The following is a 16,456-nucleotide window of genomic DNA, read 5'->3' as shown; positions in this document are numbered from 1 at the left end:
TCCTGAGGAGTAGGTTTATTCATTTATTTATCAATGAATATTTACTTATTGAACCACTGAGCAAGAAGGCGCTGGGGTACAAACAGTCAATATTCTTATGCACTTATGGTCTAGTAGGGGAGAATGACATTAATCAAATAATTACACAAGAAATAACATTACAAACTGTGACTGGAAATGTGAAAGAAAATTGCACATCATGTAGTAAGGAGAATCACATACAAGCTGGGGAGAAGATATCAAGGAAGAAAGAGAATTAAAGATTCAAAGAGATTAAATATTGGGTACAACGTCATCATGGACTCCTCTCATTGACTCAAACCAGACTTTCCAAATATGAAGAAGGTACTGGTCCATTTTTGCATTGCTGTAAAGAAATACTCGAGGCTGGGTAATTTATAAAGAAAAGAAGTTTAATTGGCTCACAGTTCTGCAGACTATACAAGCATGGCACCAGCATCTGCTTGGCTTCTGGTGAGGGCCTCAGGAGCTTACAATCATGGTGGAAGGCGAAGTGGGAGCAAGCACATCACGTGGTGTGAGCAGGAGCAAGAGAGAGGGCGGGCAGGTGCTACTCGCTTTTAAACAACCAGATCTCATGTGAACTCAGAGCAAGAACTCACTCATCACCAAGGGGATGCTAAGCTGTTCATGAGGGTGCTAAGCTGTTCATGAGGATCCATCCCCATGATCCAAACACCTCCTGCCAGGCCCCATCTCCAACAATGGGGGTTATATTTTAACATGAGATTTGAAGGGGACAAATATTCAAACCATATCAAAGAGCAAACAGAGAATATGACGTTATGATGGAGTTTCTTTATTTTATGGTGGCACAGTTATGTGTTGCTGAACAATGGAGATATAGTCTGAGGAATGCATTTTTAGGTGATTTTGTCATTGTGTGACCATCATAGGGTGTACTTACACAAACCTAGATGGTATAGCCTACTATACACCTAGGGTATATGCTATAGCCTATTGCTGTTAAGCTACAAACCTGTACAGCATGTTACTATACTGAACACTGTAGGCAAATGTAACATAATGGTATTTGTGTGTCTAAATATATCTAAACATAGTAAAGGTACCATAAAAATATGGCATAAAATGGTCCACTCATATAGGGTACTTACCATGAATGGAGTTTGCAGGACTGAAAGTTGCTCTAGGTGAGTCAGTGGGTGGTGAGTGGATGTAAAGGCTTATGACTTTACTGTACGCCATTGTGGACTTTATAAACACTATACACTTAGACTACGCTAAATTTATTTTAAAAATCTTTTCTTTAATAATAAATTAGGCTTAGCGACTACAACTTTTAAATGTTTAAAACCTTTTTGACTTTTTTGTAATAACAGCTTAAAACACAAACACATTGTAAAACTGTACAAAATATTTTCTTTCTTTATATTCTTATCCTGTCATCATTTGTCTATTAAATTTTTTAACACTTTTTTGTTAAAAATGAAGACACAAACACATGCATTAGTCTAGGAATACACACGTCAGAGCCATTACTATGACTGTCTTCTACCTCCACCCTTGTCCCACTGAGAGGTCTTCAAAAATAATAGCATGTGTGGAATGGTCATCTTCCAGAATAACAATGCCTTCTTCTGGAATAACTCATGAAGGACCTGTCTGAGGCTGTTTTACAGTTAACTTTTAAAATATAAATTGAGGCCGGGTGCAGTGGCTTACACCTGTAATCCTAGCACTTTGGGAGGCCCAGGCAGGTGGATCACCTGAGGTCAGGAGATCGAGACCAGCTTGGCCAACGTGGTGAAACCCTGTCTCTACTAAGAAATACAAAAATTAGCTGGGCGTGGTGGTGGGCACCTGTAATCCCAGCTACTCGGAAGGCTGAAGCAGGAGAATCACTTGAACCAAAGAGGCGGAGGTTGCAGTGAGCTGAGATGGTGCCACTGCACTCCAGCCTGCGTGACAGGAGTGAGACTCCATCTCAAATATATATACTCTATATATACTCTCTCTCTATATAATATAGTACTCTAAAAGAATGATACAAAGTATACTGTAGTAAATACATAAGCCACTCACATAGTTGCTTATTATTATTAATATTATGTACCCTACATAATTTGTGTGCTATACTTTTATATAACTGACAGCATAGTAGGTTTGTTTACACCAGCATTACTTCACATATGTGAGTAATGCATTGCACTACGATGTTATAATAGTAATGATGTCACTAAGCAATAAGATTTGTTCTGCTCCATTATTATCTTACGGGACCACTGTCGTATATGCAGTCCATCATTGTCAGAAATGTCATTATGCAATTTATAGCTGGTACAAATTAATTGGTACAAATTTAATTGGTACAAATTTAATTGGTACAAATTAATTTTAATTGGTTCAAATTAGTAAATAAAAATAGAATAGTCATTCACAAAATGATCAATAATGATAAATTTGTTGTAATAAAATTGTATCTCCAAGCTTTCGTTAGAAACCTAGAATGCTACCCTTGGTCTATTTCAGAGAGGCACTTTCATTTGGATTGTGGTATCAGTGGAATTCTTAAGGCATGGTGAGGTATCTTGGGGGAGGGCATCTTAGTCCAATTTTTCTGCTACAAGAGAATATCTGACACTGAATAATTTATACTTACAGAAATTTATTGGCCCACCGTTCTTCAAACTGGAAATTACAAAATTGAGAGACATCTGTCAAGGGCCTTCTTGCTGTGTCATCTCATGGTGGGTGGAAAAAGGGCAAAAGAGAGCAAGAGGGGGCCAAACTCATCTTCTTATAAGGGCACGAATCTCATCCTAAGGATGGAGCCCTCATGGCCTCATTACCTTTTAAATATCTGGTCTCTTAATACTGTTACAATGGCAATTAAATTTCAACATGAGTTATGGAAGAGACAAACATTCAGATCACAGCAGAAGGTAATAAAATGTGTAATTACATTTAGTAATAGTGCCATTGTAGAAATTTTTCAGATAAGCACTTTTGTATGTTTAGACTAGCTTCAAAATACATACTGCAAATTACAGAATACAGAAGAATCTCATAGTGGATTTGCAAGTAATATCTGAGAACTTAAAATTGTTTCACAGTGGAAGACCAATAGCCTATACAGTTAGATGATTTATTATCTTGATATTGGCAGCCAAGAGCTGTGGAGTGTGTGTGTGTGTGTGTGTGTGTGTGTGTGTGTGTGTGTGTGTGTTTATGTTGAAGTAATTTTTGTCTGAAGCAGAAAGAGTCTAAAGAGCAGGGTATGAACCTGGCAGATGATATCTAAATCCTAGTCTCAGTGCTACTGCCTCTGTGAACCTGGGGAAGTTTATTTGTATCTACCTTATGTGGTTATTACAGTGATTAAATGATAGATATATAACAAACTTAGTTTACTCGTTTTCTATGATTTAAATATTAGAGGAGAAGGTATTTCTTTATAACATATTAGTTTTGTAATAATGCATTATACATTTAGCATTCATTAATTTAACTAAACTACTTTTCACCAAGTCATTGGCTGAACAACCCTGGGATAAATGAGTTGTACAAAATCACTACTAGGTGTGGCTTTCTTCTGCTAGGCAAGATTTTAGGAACAGAGTGGTGTGCCAAGATGGACATGAAAAAGTTGTGAAGGTATGGCTTTTGTTCAAGGTTTTTGTTCTACCCTCAGAAGTGCTCAAGCCGTAAGAAAGTAGTTATGTCTTACCTGATGCTTTTCCCGTCTCCCCAAGAGAGCATAGGAGTCTATAGAAAAAACATTTGAGACTTGGAAGGGTATTCTCTCTCTCTCTCTCTCTCTCTTTTTTTTTTTTTTTTTCTTGAGATGGAATCTTGATCTGTTGCCCGAGCTGGAGTGCAGTGGCATGATCTCGGCTCACTGAAACTTCCGCCTCCTGGGCTCAAGTGATCTTCCCACCTCAGCCTCCTGAGTAGCTGACACTACAGGCACGTGCCACTTGTATTTTTAGTAGAGATGGGGTTTCACTATGTTGGCCAGACTAGTCTCAAACTCCTGACCTCAGGTGATCCACTGGCCTTGGCCTCCCAAAGTGCTGGGAATACAGGCATGAGCCACTGCGCCCGGCCGGAAGGGTATTCTTATAAAGAGCTAGGTGATAAGGGTCATATCTAATTTCATTCTAGTTTCTTCCTCCAGATCTCCTATTCACCTCAATGAGCTCTGTGTCCATTACTGGATCCTCCTCGTTTTGTATAAATTGACTGATTACACATTTCACTCAGACCCAGGAAGTCACATCTCCATCAGTGCTTCCTCTCCAAGTAACTGGATCGTGGGGCCATCTTCATCTTGTATTCTAATCTGTTAGAATTCCCTTGTTGCCTGATTTTCCCTGATTGATGATGCTTAGCTTGTGGGCTTTAACCCCCGAGTTCAAATGAAGTAATAGAAAGGGCATTGGGTTTAGAGCTAGAAGACAGTTTCATCAGAAGTTGTGGGCAAATAATTTTACATCTGTAAGTCTTGTTTCTTTCATTTCTAACACAAAGGTAATATTATGTACCTCGAAAGATTGCCTTGAAGATTAAATGACTTACAGTTTGTGCAAGTGTTTGGAGCATGGCAGACAGCCTCAAGTATTTAATTGAATTTCAGTCTTAGTGACCTCCCAATATACAGTCAGACTTTCCCAGGCTGACTCTTCTGCTCTGTATTTTATCATCTTATGAAAATTTGTGTTACTCCTTAAAATCATCATCTTCAAATAACCCTTATTAAATATTATTAAAATGTAAGAAAAAATATTTTAAAAGTCAATCCAAATGTGGTTTTGCTGAAATTCTTTCTCATCTCCTTATACCTCTAATTGTTTTTTTCCGATTATAATGTCTTGTTTTAAAATAGCATATTTTGAATGCCATTAATGTTCCATGGAGAAACTAGCCAATTAATTTTTACCATCAACTTTCATAATAAATAAAGAGCTGATAGAATTTCCCTTGATTTGTAATGGAAAACACTGAGCTGTCAAGATTTTTAGCAGGAGATTATTCCTATATGAAAAATTCTTATTTAAAAGTGGTGCTATTTACCAAGAATTTATACATTCACAAAAGAGTTGTCATCTTCAAAATAACCACTTTATAAAATTCTATTCTTTTTAAAAATTACATTGCTTTTACATTTCCTCTGGGTTTTTTTTTCTTTTTAAAAAAGTATTTAAGCAGCACAAAGAAATCTTAATGTTTTGTAGTCACATGGAAGTTTCACTAAAACAAATGAACAAGTAAAAAAGCAGTATTATTCTGCCAAACCATTTACAGCCATCAACAGTTTTTGTTTTGAATGATTTTGATTATTACAAAATATCAACTTTGATTTCAAAATTTTGTAATGGACAATATTGACAGAATCTAGAAGACCATGTAAGGGACAGTACTGAAACAGACATTTCGAAACTATTTCGAACAATGTTATCATTAGTGGAATAAGTGCCTCGTTTCCAAATTGGACTACACTGAAGTGAACAGCACTCATGGGATTGTATAAATCATAGTATTCTTGTTATTAAAAAATTAATCACTCTATAGTTGCAGCTCAGATAACAATTGGTTTTCAGTTTAAATTTAAAAATCAGTTAATTATGTAATTGATCATATTAAATAATTAAGTTCCATGGAGTTCTGAGGAATACATCAAGTCTTATTCTTGAGAGAGTGGTTGAAGGTGGAGATGAAGGTCTGATATTGGGGAGGGTCTTGAGCACTTTCCAATCAGAGTTCACCAAAGCATTACACTTTTATCTATTTTACTTATTGGGCCCCAGTAAGAGAATTTAAATATTATATAGAGTTTCATGACTTAGGGTTTGAAAATAAATAAGTTTTACTGTTACCTCTTTAGAGAGATCCAAATGTCATTGATTGCCCGCATGAGAATCCCTATAGAGACCACTTTAAAATTGGTAGTTTATGCTTCATGTCAAAGACAAATCAAAATTATTTCATAGCCCCAAATAAATACAATGTAAAAATGAGGATGAATCTCTATACTTTTTTATTAACATCTCAGTGGGTTAGGAGTCATCTCTTACCTGACTATAATTCAACTATTAAGCACTGTTGACAGATTGGTAACTAAGTGGTAAATGCCACTGACTAAATACAAATAGTAATCATGGCTTTATGTTTGGCACATAGCAGGAAATCTTTTAAGTTGAAATTCGCTCCCTATTGTTGTTACGATATTGGCATATTTTTAAGTTTTTCATATGGTGTTTTGGTCTTGACTGACTTCCTTCCTTCCTTCCTTCCTCCCTTCCTCCCTCTCTCCCTCCCTCCTTTCTTTCTTTCTCTCTCCTTTCTTCCTTTCTTCCCTCCTTTCTTGCTTCTTTCTTGCTTGTTTTTTTCTCTCTTTCTCTTTCCCTTCTGTCCTTTCTTTCTTCCTTCCTTTCTTCCTTCCTTTCTTTCTTTCTTCCTTTCTTTCTCTCTTTCTTTCCTTCTTTTTCTTTCTCCTTCCTTCCTCCCTCCCTCCTTTCTGTCTTTCTCTCTCCTTCCTTCCCTCCTTTCTTGCTTCTTTCTTTCTCTCTCTTTTTCTTTTCACTTCTCTCTTTCTTTCTTCCTTCTTTCCTTCCCTCTTTCTTTCTTCTTTTCTTTTTTCCTTCCTTTTTTCTTTCTTTCCTTCCTTTCTCTTCCTTCTTTCTTTCCTTCCTTCCTTTTTCTTTCTTTCCTTCCTTCCTGCCGCCACTCCATTCCTCCCTCCCTCCCTTCGTCCTTCCTTTTTTCCTTCCTTCCCTCCTTTTTTCTTTCTTTCTTTTTTCTTTTCTTCTCTCCTTCCTTCCTTTCTCTTTCTTTCTTTCCTTCCTTCCTTCTTTCTTTTTTCTTTTCTTTTTTCCTTCCTTCCTTTTTCTTTCTTTCCTTCCTTCCTCCTCCTCCCTTCCTTTCTTTTTCTTTCTTTCCTTCCTCCCACCTCCCTCCATTCCTCTCTCCCTCCCTTCTTCCTTCCTTTTTTCCTTCCTTCCTTCCTTACATCCTTCCCTTTCTTGCTTTCTTTTGCTTTCTTGCTTCCTTCTTTTGTTGTTTTCTTTCTTCTTTCTTCTTTTCTTTCTTTTTCTTTCTTTCCTTCCTTCCCCCTCCCTCCCTCTCTCCCTCCCTTCCTCCCTTCCTTCCTTCCCTTCTCTTTCTTCCTTACTCTTTCTTTCTTTTTTCTTTCTTTCTTTCTTTCTTTTTCTTTCCTTCCTTCCTTCCTTCTCTCTTTTTCTTTCTCTTCCTCATTTTTCTTTTTTGTCATCTTTTTCAGAAAATAAAGAAACATCATCTTATAGCTATTGCTGCTACAATTTTTAGGCTACCAAATGCTGGCCCCGTTGGACCATGGTCTTTTCCCAATCTACTTATAAGAAAACCCAATGTAACAAGTTTGTTGCTGGACATAATGGCAAGAGTGTATTGGTGTCTACAGCAAAGAGAAAGTCAGTGTTTGTTTGTTTAGTGTGAGTTTTATTGCCTCCAGAAATGGAAAGTTACTTGGTTATCGTCAGAATCCATCTTACACAAGTAGCTAGAGTTTAGTCTCTTCTCCCATGCCACTCCCACCCCACTCCCTTCCTTGGTGAGTGAGTCTTATTAACTCTAACATGAAAGGTATAGAGGGAAATATGTATTCTTTTCCAGAAGGCAGTGGCTTAGACAGTATTTTAGCCTAAGTGGAAAGAATAAAGGATTTGGAGAAAAAAGTATCTGGGTTAAAATCCTAACCAACTACCTTGCAGAGTCAGTGTGAGACTGAAATACTACAAAGGACAGACAAAAATAAGTGGCTACTGATATTATCTTGTTAGGAAAAAAACATCCTTTAAGACTCAGGAGGATAACATAATATTAATATACATGAATGTCTAAGTACATTGTGGTAGTATTTTATGCATCTGCTTTTAAGTCAGGTATTTTAATGTCACATTAAAAAGCCTATGACAAAACCTATAATCCTAAGTCATTGTTTTAGTTAGTAAAAACATTTAGTTTTTCTTTTTTTCTTTCGTTCTTTCGAGCGTCTGTTTTCTTACTTCTGTGATTTGTATAGAGAGGACTTTTACAGGGAAGAAGAAGGAGGGTATAGTGGTATAGACTATGAAGGGCTAATGTCAGAATAGTTTCTAACTGTAATTTTTTTTTCTTTCTTCTTCTTTTTTTTTTTTTTTTTGAGATGAAGTCTCACTTTGCTGCCCAGGCTGGAGTGCAGTGGCGGGATCTTGGCTCATTGCAACCTCCGCCTCCCGGGCTCAAGCGATTCTCCTGCCTCAGCCTCCTGAGTATCTGGGGTTGCAGGTGCAGGCCACCATGTCCAGCTAATTTTTGTATTTTCAGTTGAGATGGGGTTTTGCCATATTGGCCAGGCTGGTCTAGAACTACTGACCTCAAGTGATCTGCATGCCTTGGCCTCCCAAAGTGCTAAGATTACAGGCATGAGCCACTGCGCTGGGCCAGTAATTTCATAACATTTTTATAGTCCCCTTTTTGCTTAAACCAACAGATTAAGTTGCTTATGAAAATTCAATTGATAGCCACTCTCTTCCTAATTTGACAATTTCAAAAGTTTCCTGGTTTTAACTTTACCAACCACTATATTCATCTACACAATACAAACAGATTTGAATGCACGATGTCATCTTGTTGGGCTTATTAATACAAATATAAATACATTCATAAATAAATTATATTCCAACTTATACCCAATAAAAATATAGTCTTCTAAAAATTAGTAATATAAGACATACTTCTAATACATTGTGTTTATCCGACTTTCTGAAGATAAAACTCAGTGCTGAAACAGAAAAACATTTCATCACCTTGAGTTGGTTGATTCTTTTCCCGACTCTGTGATGCTTCAATATTAAAGCTCATTTAATAAGTTCTGTTTGGACACTACGTTAACCCTCAGGCCACAGAGTATTGGCAAATAGTTGATTTCATTTTTTCCCATTGGCATGGCTGCCTTTCACAGCAGCACTCCCTCCCTTTCTTTTGTTTAAATTGGCTGCAGTATTTCTTGCTTAAGGGATTTACCAGAATGTGGCCATACCTGGGATTGAGCTAAAATCAGGATAAAGAACTGGGAATGGGAAGGCTATAAACTGACCACTGGGTGGGTAACATCATTCTTTCAACTCTTCAGAAAAACACATGCACACCATGAGCTCTGACTTTCAGAGGCAGAAAAATGAACGGAACATATGGTAAAGTTAAAAATTAATATTAATAAATGGAAAAGCTATTTCCCCAACCGACATTTCATTTTAAGATTGTCCTCTACTGGGATGATTTATTTGACTCTGTAATCTACTCGAAATGGGCAACAGGCTGAAAAGTGTAAAGAACACTCAAAGCAGAAACAAGAAAGCAATGACTATAGTATCTAAGAAGTATGTAGATTCAAATTCTTGTTCAAAGGGTATTTGCAGTTTGCTAAAGAGAGCATTAGTTCACTCTATTCTGACTCTCAGATTAAATAACATATAACAAAATGCTTAAAAATAGAAGACATCATTATCATTTATTTATGCCTTTATTTGCAAACTTATTAAATTGAGAAGGAAAGGGAAAAGGGGATCTAAGCCATGGAACAGCTAGGGCAGCTCTGAATGTTTTATAAGAGTTTTATAAGAGACTGTGTCAAATGCAGCACTTTAAAATTCAATAATAAATACTATAACTAGACCAATTTAGACTTTTTTCTCTATCTACGTGGTATCTCATAATGTTATGAATCTGAAAGCAAGCGGTGGAATGATTAATTTGGTGGTTGTTAAGATGTTTAATTTCAGCCTTCATTGAATCCATCAAACATTCCCTCCCTCCCCTTCTTTCCACTTGTCTCCTTTTATATCATTATAAACAAAGATTTCAAACAAGGTAGACAATTGTCCTTTCAAAACTTTTTTCGTTGTTGTTGTCTTAGGGTTTTCTATTTGATAATCTATTGGCTAGAAACAAACTGATTGATTGATGTGGCAATAAAAGTGCAAAAGCAAGCAAGCTCTGGTCATTGCTCATTAAAAATAGTTGTGTAGGTGCAGTACCGGTAGTATATACTGGCCATAACCTTATGCTATCACTAATTAGTGTTTCAATAAATGTGTTTATTTGCACCTAATGTGCTATGCCAGCAGTACTCAAAGTATGGTCCAGGGGCCCCTGGGAGTCTGCACAATTCTTTCAGGGTATCTGTGAGAATCTTCTTTTTCATTCTCATTCTCCCACAAGTAAACAATAGAGTTTTCCAGAGTCTACATGAAACTTGATGGCATCATCCTTCTGATGGCTAATGATATGTGTGCTTGTGGATTCTTGCCATTAAAATTTTTCTCAGTTTTAATTTTGAATATAGTTAATTAACATTGACAGTTATAACCTACATAAACAAAATCTCTTTTGAGATTCCCCAACAATTTTAAACATGTAAAGGGATTCTGAAATCAAACACTTTGAGAACTTCTGCGCTAGATAACACATTAGTTGAAAATAATACAGAGTAAGTAAGGTGTACGTTTTCCCTAGGCTGCCTCTTTCTAATTTTTGATATGACAGCCAAGGCAGGAAGAACTACTGAAGTATATCAAGTTCAGCCATCCATTCAGTTCATTCCTCATCATTTGGGTTTGACTGCTGTGTTTATGGAGCCAAATTCTATCTGCACTCAGTGTTTTAGAATCAGTGGTTCTATATAAACTGAAATGCCTTGTGAAGGGTTATGCCAAATTTGTATTTCTCAAGAACTGTGTACAAAATGTCAGTGTCCACATGTGCATTTATGAGAATATGCTACTTGTTAGTGATGACAATTGGCCAGTTGGAGGTTACAAGATAAATACTCTTACTCCTTTAGCATGTGCTCTGATGAAAAACAAAGAAATCAAATAAATATATTGATTACCATTTAGCAATATGTGTTAGCGTAATATGATTATGAAATTTAAAAGTTGGTATAATTTCAGAACAAAAGAGATTAAAAATAAAGTCCTAACAGTAGAATTATATTTTTAATATTTTGATAGGCATTAGAGGTTTTTGTTTCTTTGTTTGTTTTAGACAGAGTCTCATTCTGTCTCCTAGGCTGGAGTGCAATGGCGCAATCTCAGCTCACTGCAACCTCAGCCTCCTGGATTCATGTGATTGCCCTGCCTCAGCCTCCAGAGTAGCTGGGATTACAGCCACCTGCCACCACACCTGGCTAATTTTTGTATTTTAGTGAAAACCAGGTTTCACCATGTTGGCCAGGCTGGTCTCGAACTCCTGACCTCAAGTAATCTGCCTGCCTTGGCCTCCCAAAGTGCTGGGATTACAGGCGTGAGCCACTACCTCCGGCCGGCCGCATTAGAAGTTTTTATGCATTTTATAAATGAAACTTAAATATTTCATTTAAAGGCTAGTTATATCTTGCCTTTCACCAGTGTTTATTGATCAGGGATGTAATGTGTATGCTAGGCTTTTTGAATACACCAATAAATAAGACATATTTTTTGCTCTCTGAGAGCTCACAATTTACAACACCAAATGCATAGTGACCTAGAAGCAGAGATTAGAAGTATTTAACTCTTAAGCATCACTTAAGAAAGCTTCACAGAGAAGGTATGGTAGATGTGGTGATAACAATGGTATTCCATATATAGAGGGTTTCATACATGAAGACATAGATATGGCAAAATAATGGGTGTATAATAGAAACATCAAGAAGCTATACATTATGTGGGTAGTGGCAGGAAATAGTTTAGAAATTTAGTTTGAGATTAAATTGTAAAAAGATTTGCTAGGCCATTTTAAGCAGTTTGAATTTTATTTAATCATTGGCAAGAACTGCACATCCAAGAGTCTGAGTGGGCCAGGCAAATAATGTGAGCAAAGTGTTATGTAAGTGCCCTCCTTTGATTTTGTTTTGTTTTCTACTTTTGAAACACATAGCTTTCTTGGTCTTTATTATAATGCTGCACTGGAATCAGTATGAGAGCTATATGTTAGCATTTCTTCTCAATCTGGAGTTCAGTGATTTCATGTTGGTAGCTTCAAACCTGGCATGGTGAAAATATTTGCACCATAGAAATCAGTAAATGCAACACATCAGAGCTTCTTTATTTGTTTTGTTTTGTTTTGTTTATTGTTCTTTTGAGAGCCTGTTCACTAGTAAAACACTGCTTCCCCACTTGATAAATGTGCAGAGTAATATTTATCTACCATTCAAAAATTGAACAAGCAGCCCAGTACGTGGCAACTGACAACCTCAAATTTTAGAAAACTTCGTGGGCCTAAAAGAAGACAGTTGCTAGGTAGCTCTCATCTAGGTAGGAAAAGGGGCCCCATATCTTCAGACCACCTCAATTTAATAAGAAAAGACACATATCTATATATATTGAAGTAAAACCTCCTAATTTGTCAGTATTTAGAAACTAATTTTACGCTAATAGTAATAAATATCAATAAACTAAATTATAATCTGATTATAAGCTTAATTATACTTTCATTCACGTCGGCAATGAGAAGTCATTGAAGGTTTTTAAGCACAGTGAAATAAAATGAAAACAGCGTTTTTATGTCAGAAAAGCAGGTCTGGAGGATGTGTGGAGGACAGGTTGAAAAGAACAAAGACTAACAGGAACCTCAATTATGAGGATGGTGGAGAGCGATTCTACAGCATCAGTGAGAATCAGCATGAGGGCAGAGTTACAAATTTTATCTCTACATAAGCCAGTTACATTGCTGCTTTCCAGCAGTGGCCTACACATTTCATCCTGGCAAGCTTTTCCCATGGGCACACTGGGGTTTGGTCAATAGAATGAACAAGGACCGGTTTTCTCATCTGCAAGAAAAACTTTCAGAGCATACACCCACATGATGGAGGGTCAGTATGTTTATCTTTATAAAGAACAGTATCAATATCGATTCCATTGCTAGAAATCTTTGGAAATGGCAGAGCAGATGCTAGCATGAAAGATGTTGCCTATATCAAGTTCATTGGCATATTTGTTTTCCAGATTTAAACCCGGATATTGGCAGATGACTTTATCTGTGCCACATACCTGGTGGCTATATTCCAACAGAATGAAATATGTGAAATGAAACAAAAGTGCTTTTGAGTGCCTTGCAAAGTCAATGCAAATGGGACCTTGGCACGAATTTCCCTAGAAAGCTGCCCAAATTCCCCATCGTTTCTTCCTTCCTTGCAGGTTTGGGTAAATAAAATATTTATGATTTGGTAATAAAATCTTCTAAATACTAAGCCCTTTCATATGTCCACAAGGTGTGGGAATCTTCAGAGGAACTGAAAGTACCAAGACTTAGTCAAAGCCCTTAAATAGGATTGTGCTCTTCTTGAGTTTCCTCTTGATGTTGCTTTCAGTCTCCAAGAGTCAAGGACAAATGCAGTCTTTTGTTTGATTTTCCTTTGGGGAAAATATCCAGACCATTTGCATGCAAAGAAATTTTCCCTTTTGAAATCATTTGATTTTTTTTTTTTCAAATTCGTAATGAGTGAATTCTGTTGACTACGTGGTCAATTTGATCAGCCATGTTGGTTTTTTAAACTGTAGAGGAAATAGCAGCTGCATGTGTCACTGTTAATCTTTGCCCATTGCTGTGAATCCTTGACGTGACCCTAACTCTTTCTCAGCTGAACACAAAGAACATCATACAAATTGCAGGACACCTCCTGTTTCTCTCGACCCCAGACTGCTCCAGCCTTTCAGGCTCTCAAGCACTTCTCTCTATGCCTCAGTTTTCTGCTGTGTAAAATGGGGAAAATATAGTAGTTATTGCATGATGTTGTTGTGAGAATTAACTGAGAAAATGCATGTAAAATGCCTAGCAGAGTGTTCAGGACATAGAAAATATTTGATAAATATTGATTATTATTACTACTGCCATTGCTGTAGTTGTTGATGTTGTTTTTACTCTAGGTAAAATGTTCAAGAGCAAATGTTAGCTAACTTGGACACCACAGTCAAATGCCAAAGGGAAACAGAGACTTTGGTATTTTAGCAGGATTATCTGATAATATCTTTCTGTATCCCTTGCCCTGATCCCTGCTTGGTTCCCTACTACCTGCATCTCTTGGTGCTCACAAGTTCTTCATTTTGTGGAGACATTGGGGAATTGAACCTGGTACTGTGGCTATTCCATTAGGCTATACTCTTGCTCTGGAACCCTCAAGATTGGGGACCTTTACTTATAATGTCCCTCATCTGATATTAGAACTGCTTACCACTTAATTAACGGCATAACCTGCACATAAGCATGTCTCCTTTTTGCCTATAATTCTTATGTTATAACCTATCCCCATCTCCTGATATTTTATTCAAGGTCATCTCCTTTGTGTCACTTTTAAACATCATCTGTCCTGGTATATGCATACCTATCACTGCTTCAGCCCTGGTATTTCCCCTAAATTCCTGCTCTGCCCCTCTCCATTTGCTAAGAAGCACTTATTCACCCTTCACTTATAAGAGCCCTTCATTCAAGGCCAGCACCAGGGTTAAACGTATTCCCACATCCCTGGGGATGACTTTCACTTCTACCTCTGATTTCACCAAGTCAGGAGAAATAGCCTGGCTCTTTGAGTTTGTGTTACTATTCTCTCTGAAGGAACTTGAGCTGATTCTCTAGCTTCGAAGTGCTCTTCTTCTACTGCAATTAGGTGTACGCCAATACAGTTCTGGCCGTAACTATGCAGAGTTAGCATCAGACTTCACAAGTTTAAGGGCTCAGAACTCCTCAGGACTGCCCTCATTTCAGATGCATTTTGGGGGAGTACCTGCCCTTCTGACTAGCTGTAAATTTGGGGTTGCCATGACCCCTTCATGGTCAATAATTCTAGCACTCTAAAACAACTCACAGGAGCCACTAAAAGCACTATACTTACGATTACAGTTTTAATGCAAAGGAAACATACAGGATGAGGTCTGGAAGGGTCCCAGCCACAGAGCTTCCATGCCCTCTCCATGGAGTCTCAGTACATTACCCTGTTCACCTATCAGAAATCTCCTCTGAGCCTCAATATCCACACTTTGTCTTGGGGTTTTATGACATAGACATGCTGAGTATATTGTTGGTCACACACTTGAACTCAATCCCCAGCCTCTGTCTCTTCCCTGGGGGTCAGGTTGGCCCAAAGTTCTGACTTTCTCATCCCGTGTTTGGTCTTTCTGATGACCAACCTTCATCTTAAAGCTATCTCAGGGCCACCAGGAATCACCTCATTAGCATAACAAAAACTACTATGGCTCAGGAAATGCCAAGGGTTTTTAAGACTGCCAAGAACTAGGGACAAAGATATATTCTTTATTATACAAGAGAATTTTTTAATTTACCGTTTCCCTCTATGGATCCCAAGCAACACGTTAATTCTCTTCCACCTTTAGGCAAGCTCTCAGTCCTAAAACGTTGTGGAAACTGTAGGGGAAAGTAATATCTTTGCAAGGCTCATGGCTGAGGATCCTATAGTAAAGACAGGTTAACAAGAAAATAACATAGAAATTTATTTAATATAAGTTTACATGACACAGGGCCCTTCAGAAATGAAGATCCAAAGAAGCAGGACAATCTGTTTATACTTAGGCTTGATGAAGAAGTGGACAAAGGGGTTATGATCTAATGGTAATAAACTAGGGAGACTTAGCAAGGTCTGTTTGCTTGGATTCTTCTGTGTGTCTGTGTCATCAGAGATAAGGACATTCCTTTCTTCCCGGTATAGGAAGGTTGGAGAATTCTTTTACAGCTTGCTTCAGGGGTGGGAGTGGAAGAGGGTCAGAGAGAACTTCCTGATTCTGCTATTTTATCAAATGCCATGGTGCCATATTTTGGAGTAGCACGTTGAGTCCCATCAACATTTTTATCTGTCTTCGCTACTCAAGATTGTTAAGCTCAGTTTCCCAGGAAACTGACCATCAGTCCCCAAATTTTTGTTGACTGATTTTTCTCTGAGGACTACTAGAGTCTTTTGGGAATAGAACTCATGGTGGACTATTTAGATAGCTCACAGTTTTCTAGACACTTGCAAACTAGGATCCCCTTAAGGACCTTGCTACACAGGCAGAACTTCTATTTAAAGTAGGTCACTTCAATTTATCTTATGCCAAGCCATCAGGCAGAGTTTCTAGGTAGAACATCATTGTTTAGAGGTACAGGTAGGCAATTAGACACATGTCTGGATGCCTGCCAGGGAAACCTGGCTTAAATCTCAGGAGCTTATGTAAAATACCATAGACCAATATGTCCAGACAGTTATACTGTTACATGATTAATAGACATTTTTTGATCACCCTCCAAAATGTATGTTGTCTTATTTCTCCCATGGAGCTAGAAAAATAAATTCATTTGAAATTTCAAACATCGTGTGCCTATTTCACTAATCCAGGGAAAACTGGCAACCTTTTTAGAAAATTAGCATCCAAAAGAAATTTTGATTTTTTTTTTTTAGGATTTGGAATCTAGTTGCAGGTTATTTTTA

This window comes from Pan troglodytes, chromosome 7 (assembly GCF_028858775.2).
Source record: "Pan troglodytes isolate AG18354 chromosome 7, NHGRI_mPanTro3-v2.0_pri, whole genome shotgun sequence".
Lineage (NCBI taxonomy): Eukaryota > Metazoa > Chordata > Mammalia > Primates > Hominidae > Pan > Pan troglodytes.
This window is presented reverse-complemented; position numbering follows the sequence as displayed.